The sequence below is a fragment of the Ochotona curzoniae genome, unplaced genomic scaffold (genome assembly GCF_017591425.1).
Source record: "Ochotona curzoniae isolate NIBS_2020 unplaced genomic scaffold, NIBS_Ocur_1.0 contig_2692, whole genome shotgun sequence".
NCBI lineage: Eukaryota > Metazoa > Chordata > Mammalia > Lagomorpha > Ochotonidae > Ochotona > Ochotona curzoniae.
In genome coordinates, this window is record NW_024465556.1 from 12,947,838 (window position 1) to 12,966,250 (window position 18,413).

The 18,413-nt window shown below is 35.7% G+C and overlaps 1 protein-coding gene and 1 non-coding gene across 2 annotated transcripts in view; one reads left to right on the forward strand and one right to left on the reverse strand.

The window, feature by feature from the left end:
* Positions 1 to 18,413, reverse strand: part of CTNNA3 (catenin alpha 3) — a 1,082,048-nt gene that overhangs the window by 335,904 nt on the left and 727,731 nt on the right. The gene's annotated exons all lie outside the window — the stretch shown is intronic.
* LOC121153539 lies at positions 1,895 to 1,998 on the forward strand. The gene has a single exon (XR_005883417.1). It is a non-coding gene; the product is annotated as a U6 spliceosomal RNA (small nuclear RNA).

An 18,413-nucleotide genomic window follows, 5' to 3' on the forward strand; every position in this document is an offset into this window, starting at 1 on the left:
AGACTACGTTAGCAACAGCTTGTCTTTGGCTGCTCCCATGCTGCACTCATCTCAGAAGACTGTGGGCTCCTGACATGATGCACTGCTATGGCACTGATAGCCACAGAACTGAGCACATGATTCTTTACTCAATATTAGGATCCACAATAGAGAAAATTGTCTGCTTGGGAGAAAAAAATAGGGAGGTATGTACAATACCTACAGGTGAGCATCCTCATCAGTAGGAAACTGAGACAGAGAACTAGAAGAACTCTGATTCCTTCCTAACAGTGAGTGGAGTCAGGTATACAAGGCGTCTGGGCCTGACCACCACAGGTAAGGAGAAATTTTTAACTGTATCTGTAAGATCTAAAATTGCTTATTTAATATACAGAGGTAGAAGCCTGACGGAACAGGTTCCCATCATCTAGTTTACTCCTCAGCTGCCCACCACAGCACAGCCCGATGGGCTGGGCTAAAGCTAGGAGTCAAACACTGAGTTCAGGTCTCTCAATCAGGTGGCAGCATCGCAGTTTCCAGAGCTATCGTCATTGTCTCCTGGGATCTGCAATCAGTAACCAGACATAGATATTGGACCCAGGCACTCCAGTATGAGTTGCTAGCATCTTAGCTGGCATCTTAACTGCTAGGCCATCTCCCACTATTTTCCCAAACATAAGTATGGAAGAGCCAGGACATGAATCTTCATTCATGTGGAATGCCACGCAGAAGATTAGCCAACTGAGTTGTCAGACTAGCCTCAAATTTTTGAAATCCAGGTTTTTTACAGTATGTCTTTCTAAGAGATTTTGTTTTAAATATCATTTATTCAGGTATTGAAGCATCTCAGAGTATCTCATAAATTTGTACATTTTGTATTGTTATCCATTAAAAATTTAAAACATTTAAATTTTTAAATCTACACTTCAAAAAATAGAAATAGAAAGTAATTAGTGAATTCTTTATTTTTTTATTTCCTGTTTAAGAGATTCATATGAATCCCATATTCATGAAAAATGCTTCTTATCTTAATAGAAGCATTATCTTTCTAAATTGAGAATTCCCATGTGATTGATTTTTTTAAAAAAAAACTTTCATGTTTAGTTTTAATTGCTATATATAATTGAACACATTTGTGGAATATTATGTTTTACTTAATACATGTATAGGTTATGTACTTTTAAAAGCAGGAAAAACACATCTATTATCTTAAAAACATTGATGATTTCCTTAAAATGAAAACATGCAAAAATAGACTATTTGTATTTTAATAAATGTAGTATATTGAAGTACTACTTGCTATTCAAATTTTCTTCTTTACAGTTACCATTTTTACATCTTAGAATGCACAGGGGGAGAGACAGAGACAGAGATCTTCCATCCACTGATTGGCTCCCCAAATGACCACGATGGTCAGAGCTGAAATCCAAAGTCAAGTGCCAACAGCCTCTTCTGAGTCTTACACTTGGGCACAGGGGCCCATATTTGGGCCATCTTCTATTGCTTTTCCGTTCCATAAGAAGGGAGGTGGATTGGAAGTTGAGCAGCTGGGACTAGAACCAGTACCCATACAGGATAATGGTGTTGCAGACTTTGGATTGGCCTGTTAGCCACTGTGCTGACCCCAGGAATGATTATATTTCTAAAAATCCATGTGATATGGCATCAAATATCAAGATAATTCATGCATTTACCAAAGTCAAACACTTTTCAGAAGCAAAATTTTAGGAAGACCAGAATGTTCCTCTTAGTGTTTTGTTTTCCAACTTACTTGAACTAATGGGGGAAAGTCTCTTTAGCCAGAGTGAAAGAAATATACATTGTAAAAAGAATTGGCTACTTAATATAAAGAAAAGCTCATGTATCATAAACGACTTAAAATAACTTTTTGATGGAAATGAAGATTCAATGTCTTGTGCTCACTTCAGCAGCACATATACTAAAAATAGAACAATACAGAGATTAGCATAGGTTCTGCAAAAGGATGACATGCAAATCCATGAAGCATTCCAAATTTTTTGCAACCATTTCTCTCTCATCTCTAAAGTGGTTGCCCCCTGGTGATGTGCAACACTAATATGGCTGTACGGCTCCGGGGTTGTTCTGCTTATCTTCTTAGGGAATGGGTATTTCTTGTTTCAATTTGCAGGTTTTTAGTGCCAAATCTAATTATTTTTTGCTGTGATTTTTAACTTTTCACACTTCCTAGTCATTTGTATCTTTTTCAATAAGTTTTTGTGACTCATTAATTGAACTTTTTGATTGCTTTTTGATTGCTTATAGGCACCTGAGTTTGTAAATGCCCCATTCAACACTGTTTTTGTTACATCTCATGGCTAATGATGTTCTTGTTTTTACTGTCATTTCTTCAGCGCCACATGGGTCATGCAGTAGCATCAATTTCCACAAGAAGGTTTTTTATTTTCTTTTTCATCACTCTAGCAACATACTGGTAATTTTTTGTGGCATGTCCTTTAACTTCATGTTGATACAAATCTTCTGCTTTTCTCCCTGCTGTGGATTCTGTTCACTGGCTCTGTTATTTAAGGTGATGTATAGTAGAAGTGTAGCAGAGACTGACATGCTCAGATGTAGACATAGTGCAGTATGCCTCTCTGTATCCAGACCAAAGCTGGATTCCCAGGGACACTGCCGAGTATACCTTAATAGTAGGATGCTAGACTTTCTGACGTTGCCCATGCCTGCAATGTCAGGAAACACTTCAATCGTGGCATGATGGACTTACAATTGTTCATGTAGGACCACTCATTGTAATACTAGAGGGGAATGAATAAGGGGGTTAGGGAGGGAACTTGAGGAGGGGATGGGAAATCTCAGTGTCTATGCAACTATATCATAAAACAATAACACATAATTTTAAATGATTCAATATCTTAATTTTGGAGTTCTGATTAATCATATGCTCAAACTTCAAATAAAAAGTAGAAACTACTGTGTCCTAACAGAAGTTATTGGTTTGTTAGCTGTTACAAAAATTGCTTTGAGCATGAAAAGCCTAAAGCTAGTACATTTAGAAGCCTTTATTAATATTTATGAGTATGACACAATGTCTTGTTGCAACTGGAGAGAATATAATAGGTTAATGAATGATAAATCGGGGGAAGAAACTGAAATCATGGCTAGTCAGAATTGTAATATTAATATTTTTTCTGTGAAATGTTTTTTCGCAATACTTCTTAATCCGTTCTCATATTAAGAAAATGTATTAACTTTCAGAAATTTGTAAAATATGAGAAATATATTGGAAATTCTGTTATATAAACCTTATAATTTCACAAAAATATTTGTGGTTGAAATTGTATAATTCACAAATCAAATGATACAGCTCACATTTTGTCTTATTTTGGCTATCATGAACATTGAAACCAGTGAGTACATGAAGATGTTAAGTCTTTTCTTTCTTCAGTACAAAAATAGCAACTATCATTTGCATGATATATTATAGTTTACAAATTGCTGTTGCATACTTACTTGATTTTACATCTCAAATTCAAAGATGCTTTAAATAGCAGGTTAAAAATGCAGGCATTAGCAAAAAAAAAAAAAAAAAAGACACCAATTTGGCCAAATTAACATTCCATTCTGTCTTAGATAAGAATCGCCCAATTCTTAGCAATGGTTATTCTCAGACATCTCTTGGGGAAACCTACAGGTACCCTAAGTTCCAGCAACATTCTCCCTTTCATATCATATCCTTTGTTATTATATGAATCCTTTGTTTTTAAAATATCATTCTGTGAATAGAACATGTTAAATATATAAAACATTCTTTCTCCTACTCATTTAAGTTAAAATTGTTCTTAAAATTTTAGCAATTCTATAAGGTACATACATAAAATGGATGGTCCAATTTAATCTATACAATTTAAATATCATTCCATTCTTCAAACTGTATTAATTTGCAAATATTTGGAATTAGCTACTCTGAATCTTGCCATGAACTCCAAAACAAAGTTTGACAATTCTGATGAACTACCAGTTGGAAAATGCCTTTCCCATTTGCAATTATATCATATCTAAGATACCAAATTTTAAATAAATGTTCATATGATTGTTTATATTTACTTTGATCTTCTAACACTGCTTATTACATTTTAGAGCTTTTGAATTACTGATGTGCCTATGGTGTAAGATTTGGATAAAGCCTTGTTTTCAAACTGGCTTATGGGAAGTTTAGTTAGTGGCACATTAAGTTGGAGTTAGTAGGATCTGTTTATATAGTTAACAATCATCTCAAAGCTTTACATAGCAATAGTTTCCAAAAATGCCGTAATTTCCACATGTTGTGACAATTCACTCAACCATGCGGCACATTCATTTTCCCAATGCCTAGGATCCAAGAACACAGTCCAGGTCTCCCAGTGAATGACAAAGTCCCAAGTACTTGAGCCTTTCCCTGTTTTCTCCCAGGGTGCACATTAGCAGGAGGCTGGGGTTAGCAGTTGAGTTGGGCTACAAATCCAGATGTTGGTAGGCAAGTGTCCCAAATGGCATGTTCATCCACTACAGCAAATGCCCACTGCAATGAAACAATTTCAGTATTGTATTTTCAAATTGTATAGCCCTTCACAAAGATCTGGACAGGACCCTGGTAAGTAGTCCTGAAAATCTGGTTTCATTCACTTATAGTGGCCATGCTACTCACCCTGGATCCTCAGAATAAAAGTAAGTGCAGTTGGATGACCCCTATGTGATTCCATGGCTTCCTATACTGTGATCATTTAGAGAATCCTTACTGTATTATATTTAGCGCACTGAACTGCTTAGACTTCAAGCTCTACTTCTACCACATCTGAGAAATTTACATGGGGCTCCTGATTCCTGACTTTGGCCCGGTCTAGCTCCAAAGTGAACCAGTGATTGGATGATCTCTCATCCTACCTCTCCTTCTGTCACTCTGCCTTTCAAATTCACAGAGAATTAAATAATAATAAATAAAGACTTTTTTTTAAGTGCAAAATTTTAATTTTGCAACTTGAGCACAGCTTATAATTGGATTTCTGAACCTACAGAGCGTGCTGCAGTTAAATTCAACTGTTTCATTGTAAAGATCAGTCCAGAAAGGCCTGGGATATTGTTTAAGGGGATAATGCTGTAAAGTGGTAGATCTAGAGTTTGAAGTCTTAGCAGTTCATTGCACCAAATATAATACAGTAAGGATTTTCTAAATAAATTACCACAGTATAGAAAGCCATGGGATGAGTTATGTGTGTTTTTATGAGCTGTACGTCAAGTTTCTTAATTGTTAGCATAATTCATAATCATTCATTTTTTTTCTAAGACTTACTTGAAAAGGAGTTACAGAGAGGGGGAAAGACAGAGATTGTGCACTCTCTGGCTCAAATATGAGGTGGCTGCAACAGCCATGGTTGGATCAGGCTGATGCTAGGAGTGTCAACCAGGTCTCTCATGTTGGTGGCAAGTGCCCAAATATATAAGCCACCTTTTACTGGTTTCCCAGGCTCGTCAGTAAGGGGCTGGAATGGATCTTCAGCAGCAGGGACATAAACTGTAACTCATACAAATGTCAGCATTGCAGACTGGGGCTTAACCTACTGCACCACAATGCTACTTCCAATTTATAATCATTTCTAGAGGACAATTCGTTATTTTGTTTTAGCTCTATATTATTAACATTTTAGCAGATAGAGTGGCACATTAAAGTATAGCTCTTTCAATTTGTGATAAATTGTACTGTTTTGTTTGGATTGCATGTTCATCTACAACATTCAACTCTAAGATTTTTATAACAAAAGTGTCTCTAAAATGTGTGTGTGTGTATCAGAGTGTCTATTTCTTTTTGAAAGCATAAAAAGATCAAGAAGAATGAGAAACTACATGCTAATTATACCGAAAGCCTTTTAAAGAAGCACACATTTCTAAACTAATGGACTCAAGCATACAAAATTATTCCACTGGGAAAACTCACATGCATGTGAGTGATTTGGTTTTCTTAAGTTAATTTGTCTCAAGACGAGGGAAATCTGAATTCATTTTAACTAATTAATATAATTTGAGTTTTCCGTTACCTTGCTACTTTGATTCGATCATGACCGTGTCCCAAACCCTGTAACCTACACTATCTTTATAAAATGCTACCTTAAATTCTAAGACAAGTGGAATGCTACAAGCCATCCTAGAAAACAGCACTAGGACTTTCCTGTTTGTCAAATGTTACAATCTAAGTTGCTGTTCTCTTTTACCTTGGAGCTACTTTTCTAGGACCTCTTTTTAAAAATATGTATCAAGAAGGGGCTGACATTATAGTGCAATTATGCTGCTGCCTGGCTCCCAGGTAGCATTTTCATGTGGACGCTGGTTCAAATGTCAGTTGCTCCACTTCTGACTCAACTCCCTGCTAATGTACCCTGGAAGACAACAGAACACGGCCCAAGCACATGTGTCTCTGCCAGCTATGCAGAGACCTGCATGGAGTTCCAGAGTCCTGGATTTGGCTTGACACAGCCACAGCTATTGTGACCATTTGGGGAGTCAACCAACAGGTGGAAGACCTCCTTCTCTCTTTCTCTCTCTCTCTCTCTCTCTCTCTCTCTCTCTCTTCCTCTCTTTCTTCCTCTCTCCCCCCTTCTTCCCTGATCTCTGTCTCTTTCTCTCTCTCTCTTTCCGTCTCTTTTGGTCTCCCTCTGTAATTCTGCTTTTCAAATAAGCAAATAAGTCTTTCATTTTGAAAAAGTATGAAGAAGACAAAATATAAGTATGCTTCCAATGATCAATAGGGGAAGTCACATAAAACTGTACTATAAGTCAGAGGTCTAAAATAGTGAATGGGGTACTGTCTTTTTAACTCTTAACATACAGTATTTTCCCTATATTAATATAGCCAAATTTATCAAGTTTTCTTTAACAGATTTTCCATCTGCCTTGGGAAATCCTCTTCCATCCCAGGGTCATGTGAATATAGACATATGTTTTTAAAATTCATACATATTATGGAAAGAATATGATATAAAGGTTTATGTGTTACATCATGAGATTTTGATAACATGTCCATAGTGTGTAATAACAAAAAAGCAAAACCTTCTTATCTACAACCTCAAAATTACTTGTTCAGTTAGAATATTCAAAGTTTTTTTTCTTACAGATTTGTAAGGAACGCAGCAAATATTTAACTAGAGACAACCTATCCTGTCATATAACACTAGATATTTCCTGATATTTAACTACCATTTTGTACCTCTTAGACCATCTTCAACTTCCTATTCCCCACAGTCCTTGGCCGTTCCTAACAAGGATTTCATTCTCTCCAAGATCAAGCATTTTAGGTTCCACATACAAAAGAAGACATGCAGCACCTGTGTTTTGAAACGTCCTAGTATTTCAGATATTTCTGTTATTTATGCAGATCTTTAAATACAAGGCATTTATCTATGTAAATTTTGATATTTGAAACCATTCAAAAATATTTTCAGGATAACTGATTGTGAAGTCCACTCTTAACAATTTATAAGAATTCATTCATTCATTCACCAGCTGTCTACAAAATTCATTCATTCACCAGCTGTCTACAAAACGTGGGTCTGAATGTTGGCCCTTTATTCTTTTTGCTGTATACCACCAAGTAGGCTTCAATCCCTTTAACCATGGCTGTTACATACCACCCAGTTTAAAGATCATTTTCTTTAATGGAAAAGGCAAAAGCAAAGCCAGAGCAAATGGTTCTGTGATTTTTCTCTCTGGCATCTGATTTCTCACCATTAGGCCTAAGTAGTTGAGCTTATCCCTTCCTTGTACCCGTTTGATATGAAAAGGGGACCTAATGGCTTGTTTCAAAAAGTATTTGAAAACTACTACAAACACACCAAACTAAACTGAAAAGCTCAAATCCTAGCCACAGAAATGTACGAACAATACTATTAATTGCTCTGGCTAATTTACAAAGAATAAGGTTACAGGCAAGGAGATGGAATGCTCAGCTGAACCAATTGAAAGATCAATGGTGACATAACTACATAAAAGCAAATGTTCTGACCATAGTATGTTTTCTTCTTTAATTAATAATTCTGTATGCTGCACTACATACAATGGCTTGCAAGGTCAGTTGCACTCATTTTGCAAAATCAGAATGAAAGACGAACCAAAGAAATGGATGGTTTGCAACAAAGGCAGCACAATGACAACATGAGCCTTTAACGGCCTTCAGAATCCAGAAGGGCTATAAAAATCCTCCTATGCCTACCTCCATCTGTTCTTCCCCAACAAATATGTGCAAAAGGTTAAGAAAGCAACAGTTTACTTCTCTCTCATGAATTAATCGCATTGCCACTTCACTGTGAACTTTCAGATTCACCTGGCATTTTCAAGTTTTTTCCCCCCTCGGGTTTTTGAAAGGCTACAATTGCTATGCTAGTATTAATGTAATTAGCTTCTACAGAGACACAATTCAGTGATGACAGTATCCATAAATACAAAAGAATCTCCATTGAAAAAAATGACATGAGAAAATTAGTTCCAATTAACCAGTGGAACACTAAAGCAGTAGGCAGGAGAGTCCATCATGTTGGTACTCTAGAATATACACACTATTGATGCATATACTTACAAAGACAACAGAAAACAAAAAGAATTTTTCACTTGTACTAAAAGTATTCACAAAACTATTTTTGAAGTTTACAGCTACACCAATAATAATATTCAGTGCCAGTGCTGTGGTGTAGTTGCTATCCCATACGGACAGTGGTTCGAGTACCAGCTGCTCCACTTCTGATTCATCTCCTTGCTAATTGCCTAGGAAAGCAGGGAAAGCTCACCCAAATGTTTGAGCTCCCTGCCCACATGGGAGATCTAGAAGTTCTTGGCACTTGGCTTCAGCCTGGAAAAGTCCCTACCATTGTAACCATCCAGGGAGTGAACAAGTAGACGGAAGAGCTCTCTCTCTCTCTCTCTCTCTGCCTACCTTTCAATTGAGGAACAGTTCACTTAGAGTAATATCTTCACAAACATTTTATACTGATTGCAGTAAAAATACAGAAGATAAAGGGAGGAAAACTTAGTCAATAGTTTGCTGAGATTTTACAAGGCCAAGAAAGAGAGGAAATAGTGATTCCTTTGTATAGAATAAAGCTCAAGACATTCATTAAGGAACTCTGATTTAGAGTCAAGCAATATTGTTGAGAGAACTTTGCCACAGAAACTTCTTCACAAGTATTAAATCAGCTAGAATTATTAATCTCGTTTTACAGAATAAGGAACCAAAAATGTTTTTTTTTTAAAGATTTATTTTTATTATTTTCTCATTGGAAAGGCGGATATACAGAGAGGAGAGACAGAGAGGAAGATCTTCCGTCCGATGATTCACTCCCCAAGTGAGCGCAACGGGCTGATACTATGCCGATCCGAAGCCAGGAGCCTCTTCCGGGTCTCCCACGCAGGTGCAGGGTCCCAAAGCCTTGGGCCGTCCTCGACTGCTTTCCCGGGCCACAGGCAGGGAGCTGGAAGGGAAGCGGGGCTGCCGGGATTAGAACCGGCGCCCATATGGGATCCCGGGCGTGCTAGGCGAGGACCTTAACCACTTGCGCCACCGCGCCGGGCCCAGGAACCAAAAATGTTAACCAATTTATCCAAGGCCATATAGCTGGTGGGAGAGAAGGCACGTGATAAACAGTAAATTTCTTTAGAAGATGAGGGACTGAGATACTCCTCACTGAGTGTTGAATGGAAAAAGAGAAACTTTGAATGCTGCCTGCATTCTATGCTGTGCCACATACCTGTTAATCTGTTGCAAGCATTTGCCATCTAATATGCCATCAGCTTCCAGGCAAATGTATCTATTTATTGGTATGGTAATGTACTATCATGGGCTATTCATAAATCTATGTCTTAGGAGGGATAAATCATTCCTTACCTGGCCCATAAACTGTCAAACTTCCATATTCTCCCTAACACCTGTAGTATCCACATTTTAAAAAGAAAGAAGGGAAAAAATTTATTTAAGTAAATTAATGGCTATAAAATTGATATGTTTTAAACAGTATAATATAGAGGCAGCAATATCAAGACAGAGAATTGGACCTGAAGGTATCAAAAGGAAAAAGGTTAGAGGAAATATGGCTAGGGGGGGAAAACTAGTTTAATATTTAGTACCAGCATGTGATACAGAGATCAATGAAGGGGGAAAAACTAGTTTAATATTTCATTACCACCTTGAGATACAGAGATCAATGAAGTACTCAGTAATATGAATGTGATTCCTCACATCTCATTGATCATTACAAGGATGTAGAAACAGCTGTGTAATTGGAAATGCAGCTAAGCTCCACATAGAGAAAAAAATATAGTGGAAATCATTTGCTTAGCTCATTCATACAAATTCTTTGTGCCAGGAATGGTGGAGATGATGACAACAATCCAAGGAAATTCTATTACAACTGTGTAACACAGATTGATAGGTAAAACAATAATTTGAGTTTTCACTTTATTTTTAGTGTCATTTTCTCATTCCTTAATTAACTGAAAATCAACTAAGCAATAAGCACTGTTTGTTGCTGTATTGCAAAATGAAAACCTTTCACTCAAGTCAGAAGGACACTTTTTGGTTTATTTTCATTTTATTTGAAAGGCAGAGTCACATGGAAAAGAACCCTCCATCTGCTGGCTTACTTATACAACACTCATAACAGCTGGAGTAGGGCTAGGCAGAAGCCAGAAGTCCAGATCTGGCTCAGTGTAGGTCCTCAACATGGGTGAGGGAGCCTCAAGCAATTGAATCCTCATCTGCTGCCTCCCAGGGTGTGTTTACAAAAAGCTGAACTAGAGAAGTCAGGACTAGCGCTAAGTACTGTGATAAAGTATGCAGGAATCCCAAGCAGTGAATTAGTCTTTGCACAGTGTTGAGCAGATGAAGTCTTTCCTAGTACAACCTCTACTCTAAAAATAAAGGTAATCCCTAAACATAAACCTTAATATGCATGGTGGATTAGTCGATATCAAAACAAAAATCTAAATGATGTTAAAAGTTAAAACAATTAACAGCATTAAAATATGACAATGAAGTGATTTCCCATTTCATTCAATTCCATTATCACTATTTCATTGGTGGAACGATTAAGAAGCAAACAAAAATGTTTTATCCCTACCAGAACTAAATTAGATAAGCTATTAGATAAATGAGAAGATCCTTACAGAATTGTAGAGGTTGTCGATTGTCAGAAATAATCTCAGTTTTGAAGCATAAAAAGTTTTGAAAAGGAATGCTGGATCATTAACACATGGTTTATTTTCTCAGTGCTATGGATCAAAGAGAAAATCATCTTAGTACTCTTCACTGAAGCTGAACTATCAGCTAATGGTGAACGAACTCTGAGTCAATCTCATGACCTTTATGAGGATATTATTGGATACAAAGTACTATGCTAAGGACAAAGATCAATAGTAGCTATACTAGTGTGTAAGAGGCCACACAGACCACCTCAGCCTTGGTGAGTAAAAGGACAGAAATTGGTCTTCTTGCAGTTCTGTAGTATACAAATCGGAAATTAAAGTGTTGACAATGTTTGTTTCCGAGGCCTCTTTCTTTTGCTTACAGATGACTGTCTTTTCCCTGTGACTTCATAGGGTCTAGATTTTGTTTATATCTAGTGATACAAGAGTGACATGCACACTAACGACATAATTATTACTTCATTATCCTGTCGCAGACCACATTCCAGACGCAAGGGTAACTTTAACAGTTCTTGGAAAATGTACTTTACGAATTTAAAAAATCTGCATCAAAAGAAATATTTTAATTCAATTTCTCTTTAGTCAAAAGTAACCTAGTAGAATAATATTTTAAGATAGTAAGGATTGGAGTTTCAATAAGTTTTGGAAGGAAAGAATTTAGCATAAAACAAAGCATTTGTGCTTTGCAACATTTTCAGAAGAGTGGTTAACAATAAATAAATAAATATAATAAATAAATATATTTATATAATATAAATAATAAATATACATACATACATAAATATGTGTATATATATATATTCAAAATTTTGAGGGAACACAGAAAAAGAGCAGATGACCAGATGGTTCAATAAAATTCAAGGGAAGATGCGGCTTTTTCAGAAAAAGAATTATTGGTGAGCTGAGAATGGCAAAAAAGGGAAAAACTTGATTTGCAGAGTGTTAGCAAAAGCTTTTTCTTTTAACCATTATAAAATACTTCAATGGCATGACATAGTACATATTTAAGATGATAAAGATAATTTGTAGATAAAAGAAACAGCAATCATTTTTTTTTCAATTTCCCACATAAGCATCTTCCAGCATATCATTTGGATTTGTGGATATTTCCCAAAAGAAATCTAACAGGGGGATAATTGGAATTTTAGCAATCACATACCAGAAGAAAACATTGAAAGCATAGCTAATAAAAACCAATTGTAACTGGGTCATCCTTACAGATGACCTATTTTAGAAATAAAACACTTCCATAGCAATATGCTCTGGCACTCAGTTCCTAAACTTACATGCCATATTACTACTTTAAATTTTGTGTGGGAAGAAAGCATAAATAAATTAAAAAACCAACCAAACAAACAAAATGACCGTGATATTTTATGCTATTATCACCAAACAAGATCTCTATGTTTGGCTGTCCATCAGACTGGTTATGTCAGGACAGCAATGCTCAGTCATGGACACCGAAAGTGTAGAGAAGGGAAAGGATTTTCATAAAGACCTTTCCAAAGATGCGATATAATATTCTCTTCTACCATCATTTAGGTTAGTGCGATAAAATATTAGAAGCATATTTAGAATCTCATGTTTGTACCACTTGTTAGGGCCTAATCAGCAGAATTTAAGTTGGGCAAATTACAAAGTCAAATTCAAAATATCAGATTTTTACATCGGGAAATAAAGATCTAGGCACATAGATCTTTAGCACTGTAAGAAATTAGCTTCATCTTTTACATTTGTGAAAGGTGCAGAGTGATCACTCCATGCAATTATATCATTAGGTGAAGTCCTGATTTAGAAAGAGCACTAAACTGAAAAGAAAATCACGTTGTCTAGCTATGCTTAATCTTTGCAGTTTGCCAAGAATAGTGGTGTTTCACACACTCTGGCTTTGCTTTACAGCCTGAAAGGGGTGGCTATGAAGTGTAAATAGAGCAAACTCTGTGCTCCATCACTTTGGAGGTTACTTCTATAGGCACTAAATGTGTTTTATTTAGGAAAAACAGATTTAATTAAGCAAATGTTTCTGAGGCATCTGTGGTATACCAAACCCTGTATAAAGCATTACAACAGTATCAAACCCAAATCTGTACAAATTCAAGGTACTAGGTTGCTTCTCTTTCTTCAACTTCACTACTCTGATTTTTGTTGTTGTTTGTTTATCGCTCTACCAGTATTTAATTTTATTTCATGAGTTGGTGATTGGAACAGTAGTTAAACAACAACAAAAAAAATGGGACACGGGCATCTCTATTGGAAGTACCTGGTCCAAATACCAGAATTCCAGTTCTAACCTAGCTTTGTGCTGCTGCTGTACAGCCTGGGAAGTGGCAGATGAAGCTTAAGTACATGTGTCCCTGCCAATCATGTGGGAAGGGCAGGCTGAAGTTCGAGTCCCACTTCTATTGTGGGTATTTGAAAACAGGTGGCAAACGATAAAATAAAAAATATTCAAAAGAAAAATCAAATTGCCTTTTTTCTAGAAATTCACTAAATTCTAAAAGGAGAAGAATCTCATTTAATCAAATTCAATATGGGCCCATATTTTTATTTTATTGCAAGTTAAAATGCTTCATTTATACCTGCATAAGAAACCAAAGAGTTATAGAGCAAGATATTTGATCTTTTATTAATTATTTCATCCAACACCTGAATCAGAAAGAAATTAAAGTCTAGGCTTGATGATCAAGCACTACTTTATTCAGGAAGGTTACACATGAACAAATTCAGAATCATTGCCTCCTTATTTTGACATTAAAAAACAAATATGTGAAAAGTAACCTACATGGACAATTTTTAATAGGGATAAAAGACTGCCCCAACTATAGGACATGTCTAAAAGTAACATTATTAGTTATGGTTCTAAAGGATTTGAGCAACTGAGGAATTGAGACCAGTTATGATAGATGTAATTGCACTAGCTCAATTCGAGTGGAAAAACAAAGGAGAAAATATCTAATAAACTCCTAAAGTTCTTAGGATAAATGATTCTATGCACATTAATAGTTGTGCTACTAAAGGAAATGGAAATTTAACCATCCATATACCAGTGGCAGGCGTTTGGCCTAGTGGTTTCAATGACTCTTCACATGTGTGTATCCATATCTAGTTCCTGGGTTCAACACCTGCTCCTGCTATTGTGGATCCTGGGAGGCAATGTTAAAGCATCACCCATATGGACACCTTACTTCGTTTCTGGTCAGCAGCTTTGGCTTCAGCCCAGATCAGGTCATTTCCAGCATTTGGATGAGTGAACTAAAATATAGGAATACACACTTCTGGGTTCTTCATTCCCAGTTCTTATGCCTCTCAAATAAACCAACGAAAAAATTAATTCCATGCACTAAAACAAAATGCAGCACAATTTAACACTTTTTTATATCCCTATAGTATTGATGCCACAGAATTATAATTTTATTTATATATTGCAGCATAAATATGTATCCTTCTTTAATAAAATGCCTCTAATTTATGTAGCCATCACATATTGTTTTGGAAGTCATATTACAATGTAACTTACCCTTTACATTAAGTAAGTTTCCACTGTTTGCTCCATCATAACTTTTTTTTATGTTTCAAGTCTGGTGATTTCAATGGTCAAAAACATTTGGTAGAATTTTATGTAATTAGATTTTATGACTCAATTCAAGAAGAAAGAATTGAGTCACAAGATTAGACATCTCTGCCTTCTTTAAATTTACTATGTAGCTAGGTTAAGAATATTTCATGCAATCTATCATTGAAACAAAAAGTACATAAATCACCATCAAAATAGTGAATGCAGATTTGTAAGAAGATATTGAATGTTGGCACAGGAATTTAATGTTGCTATAATCTATCAAATTACGTAAATATGTGAAAGGCACATATTTTTCATTCCTTCCATGACAATTTTTCCACATACAGTGTTAGATCTGTATCCAAATCGTACATTTTGTCTGTTTCATGGAGCTCCCTGAAGTTGATTACATTGAAAGGGTTATAAGGAGTTGTGTCCCAGTGAGTCTGGACCTTACTGAAAATTTTAAAATCAATATATTACAATTAAGTGTTAGATTTTTGGTAATGTTAAGCATATCTTTTTCCCAGTTTAGAATTTCGATAATGGCACTCTACAATTAAGAAGTGACAGTTATTGCATTTGCATTATGAAAGCCTGAAATCTCAAAGCAACTGATTTACTACAAGAAAATCTAACATCTAAAAAGAAACATTTGCCTACTTATCTATAAATGAATATCAATTCCTAATTATGCATTTTAAAAGTTGTAATGGGAAGTCACATTAAAAACTGATTATTACTATATATTTTTAATTAGTATGGAAACAGACAATATTATGTGGACATGGACTAGATTTTTCACATTATTTGAACTATCATGTAAGTCCACATAATGAGGAAGTACATGCCAAGATATATGAAATGTGACCATCAATTCAAGTTGTAATAAAAAATGAATGAAACAAATGTGCATGGTTTAAAAATTGACTGTCAGGCAGCTGCTTTGCTGATGAAAGAGAAGCTTGGTGATTTTCCTATCTGCACCTGTTTCACCACAAAGTAACTGTCAGGCGACTATATGTGTTCCTTCCCCGGACTAGAGATCCCTTGTCCATTGGCCCTCTAAGTCAACTGGGTCTTTTGTACCACTCTATGTCTTCCATGAACAGGAATAGGTACTTGCTTTAAGGACATTTACTCACACATAAGTAGCAAAACTACCATAGGATGGTAACATAAAACATCATGTAAAACTTGTTATGCCGCTGTGAAAAACAGTCAGCTTTATCTTTGAGGTTTTCATATGCCCAAAGAAAGAATATTCTAATACCCGAAGAAGAGATTGTTATTATTTTGATGCCCTGTGGTTCCTAATTCAATAGAAGGAAAACATTTGTCATGCAGATCTACTTATCATAAGGCAAATGCTTTTTGTCAAAATCCTTCATTGAGGAAAAATTATTAAGTCCTGAGCGAGATTACTGATGCAACCCCAATTATACTTCTAGTAAAAAGTTTCAGAAAGCCAAAATATAGTTAAGCTTCATGGTATGATTATATTCTTCATTGTTCTGTACATTTCAGCTTTATCAATGCTTGATATATTACAGAATAAAAATACTTGGAAAATTCTACTGATTTTTTTACCCATTCATAAAACTAGGGTGAAAGACATCACGAAATCTCAGAGTGTTGTACCATGAGTCTAATCCTGGATGATAATGCTTAACATATTTTTACACTCACAAAGCATTTTCTTAAAGCATTTGCCAAGATTTAGGATCAAATTTTTGTTTGAGTTTCAGGTCCCATCATAGGTTGACCTGTGTTGGTCTCCCTGTCCCTCTGGGAACATACACAGAGGCACGCATGCCACCTGCCTTTGTACCTTGATACTTGCTTCTCTGCTTTGCTATGTATCTTTACTAGATATGCTTAAGTTGAGAACATAATATAAGAATATACAAATCTAATAACATAGACAATATTCACCAAAGTTTGTTCTGAAATACTTTATAAAGAATAAAGCTGAAGTCTCACAGGTACTACTTAGCCTCATCCAACTCCTTCCCCAGAGTTTAATCATTCTTAAGAAGCTGCAATGTATGGGGTTTATGGCATCTTTTTCATCTAAAATGCTCAAAAATGTGTACAGCTAAATACAACACTGCTTTAAAAAAATCTGTCCATCCTTTATACACATGAAAAAAGCTTGTCTTAATGCTATGTTTGCTACCAGTTACTGACTTTCGTATTGATGGAAACGAGTCAATAAAGAAAGTCCGCATATATTTTTTTGTATATATACATAGGATTCTTCAAGAGCAGAATCTGTGCTCCCCCCACAAAAAACCTCATATTGTTATTTTGCTATAAACAGGGATAATAATTCAATAATTTACATTCTTAGAAACACTAGATTAGTGCTTCATTAGGTATATCTTTTCTAATAATTTATGTTATCAGCTTTTTTTCCTTTTTGGATGCCTGATAATTAAATATGCAAAAGTATTCATATAATTTTTCACTTATTTTTGGTATAGTGCACTATTAGTACAACAAGGTGCTGTTTAAAGAGATTTGTCATTTGCAGACTTCTAAAATTTAAAAAATACTTGCTAATAATTATTATAAAGAATGCTTTCTACTCAGTCTTCTAGCATACCGCATACACTATTCAAAACATTTGAAATATATTATCTTATTCAATTTTCACAATTTTGCAGAATTTTAACTTTAAGAAGATAAAAAGTTTTTCGTTCTTTTTGTTTTCACTGTTCTATCTCTTGGACTTAAAATAGTCCTGTATACACTTGGTGCTTATCAAATAGTTTTTCATTTTTTATAAATTTACCTTAACTAGGTAAATATCTTCCACTACTCAACACTTAAAGAAAATACCATACTGGTTTATATTTATATAGTTATTAAATTTTATTTTCCAAGTAATATTGATTAAAAATATTTACAAACCTGGGCCTAGTCCAGTAGCCTAGTGGCTAGGGTCCTTGCCTTGCATGTGTGTGATCCCATCTGGGCACCAGTTCTAGTTCCAGCTGTCCCACTTCCCATCCAGCTCCCTGCTGTGGCCTGGGAAAGCAGTCGAGGATGGCCCAAGGCCTAAGGACCCTGCATCTGGGTGGGACACCTGGAGGAGACTCCAGGCTCCTGGCTTTGGATCGGCATAGCATCGGCCGTTGCAGCCACTTAGGGAGTGAATCAGCAGACAGAAGATTTCCTGTCTCTGCTCCTCTCTGTATATATGACTTTCCAATAAAAAAAAATTAATAAATCTTAAAAACATTTACAAACCTACTTTTAAGTCCACAGTTTAGCACTCTTATTTATATGGCTTTAAAAGTTATAGCAGCATATTTTTACATTAAGGATTGGAGAAAAGGATTCTATTCAAAGCAATACCTGATATATTGTACACATGTCTTTCTCTGTACTTTAAATACATTAATTTCTAAAGGATGCATTAGTGGGAAGCTAGAAGGAAGGACAGAATAACCAAGACTTGAACAGGCACCCCAATATGGATGCTGGCATTGCAAGCAGGAATTTTACTTGTTTCATAACAACACTTGACCCCTAGACCTCTTGAACTCACTCCTCCCAGGCAACTACACTTTTGCAGTACATCCCCAGTCCCTCCACCTGCCCAGCCCTGGTAACTACCACTCTAGTCATTGCTTCCACACAAGTTGGACTTCTTTAAGGTAATGAATCTTTG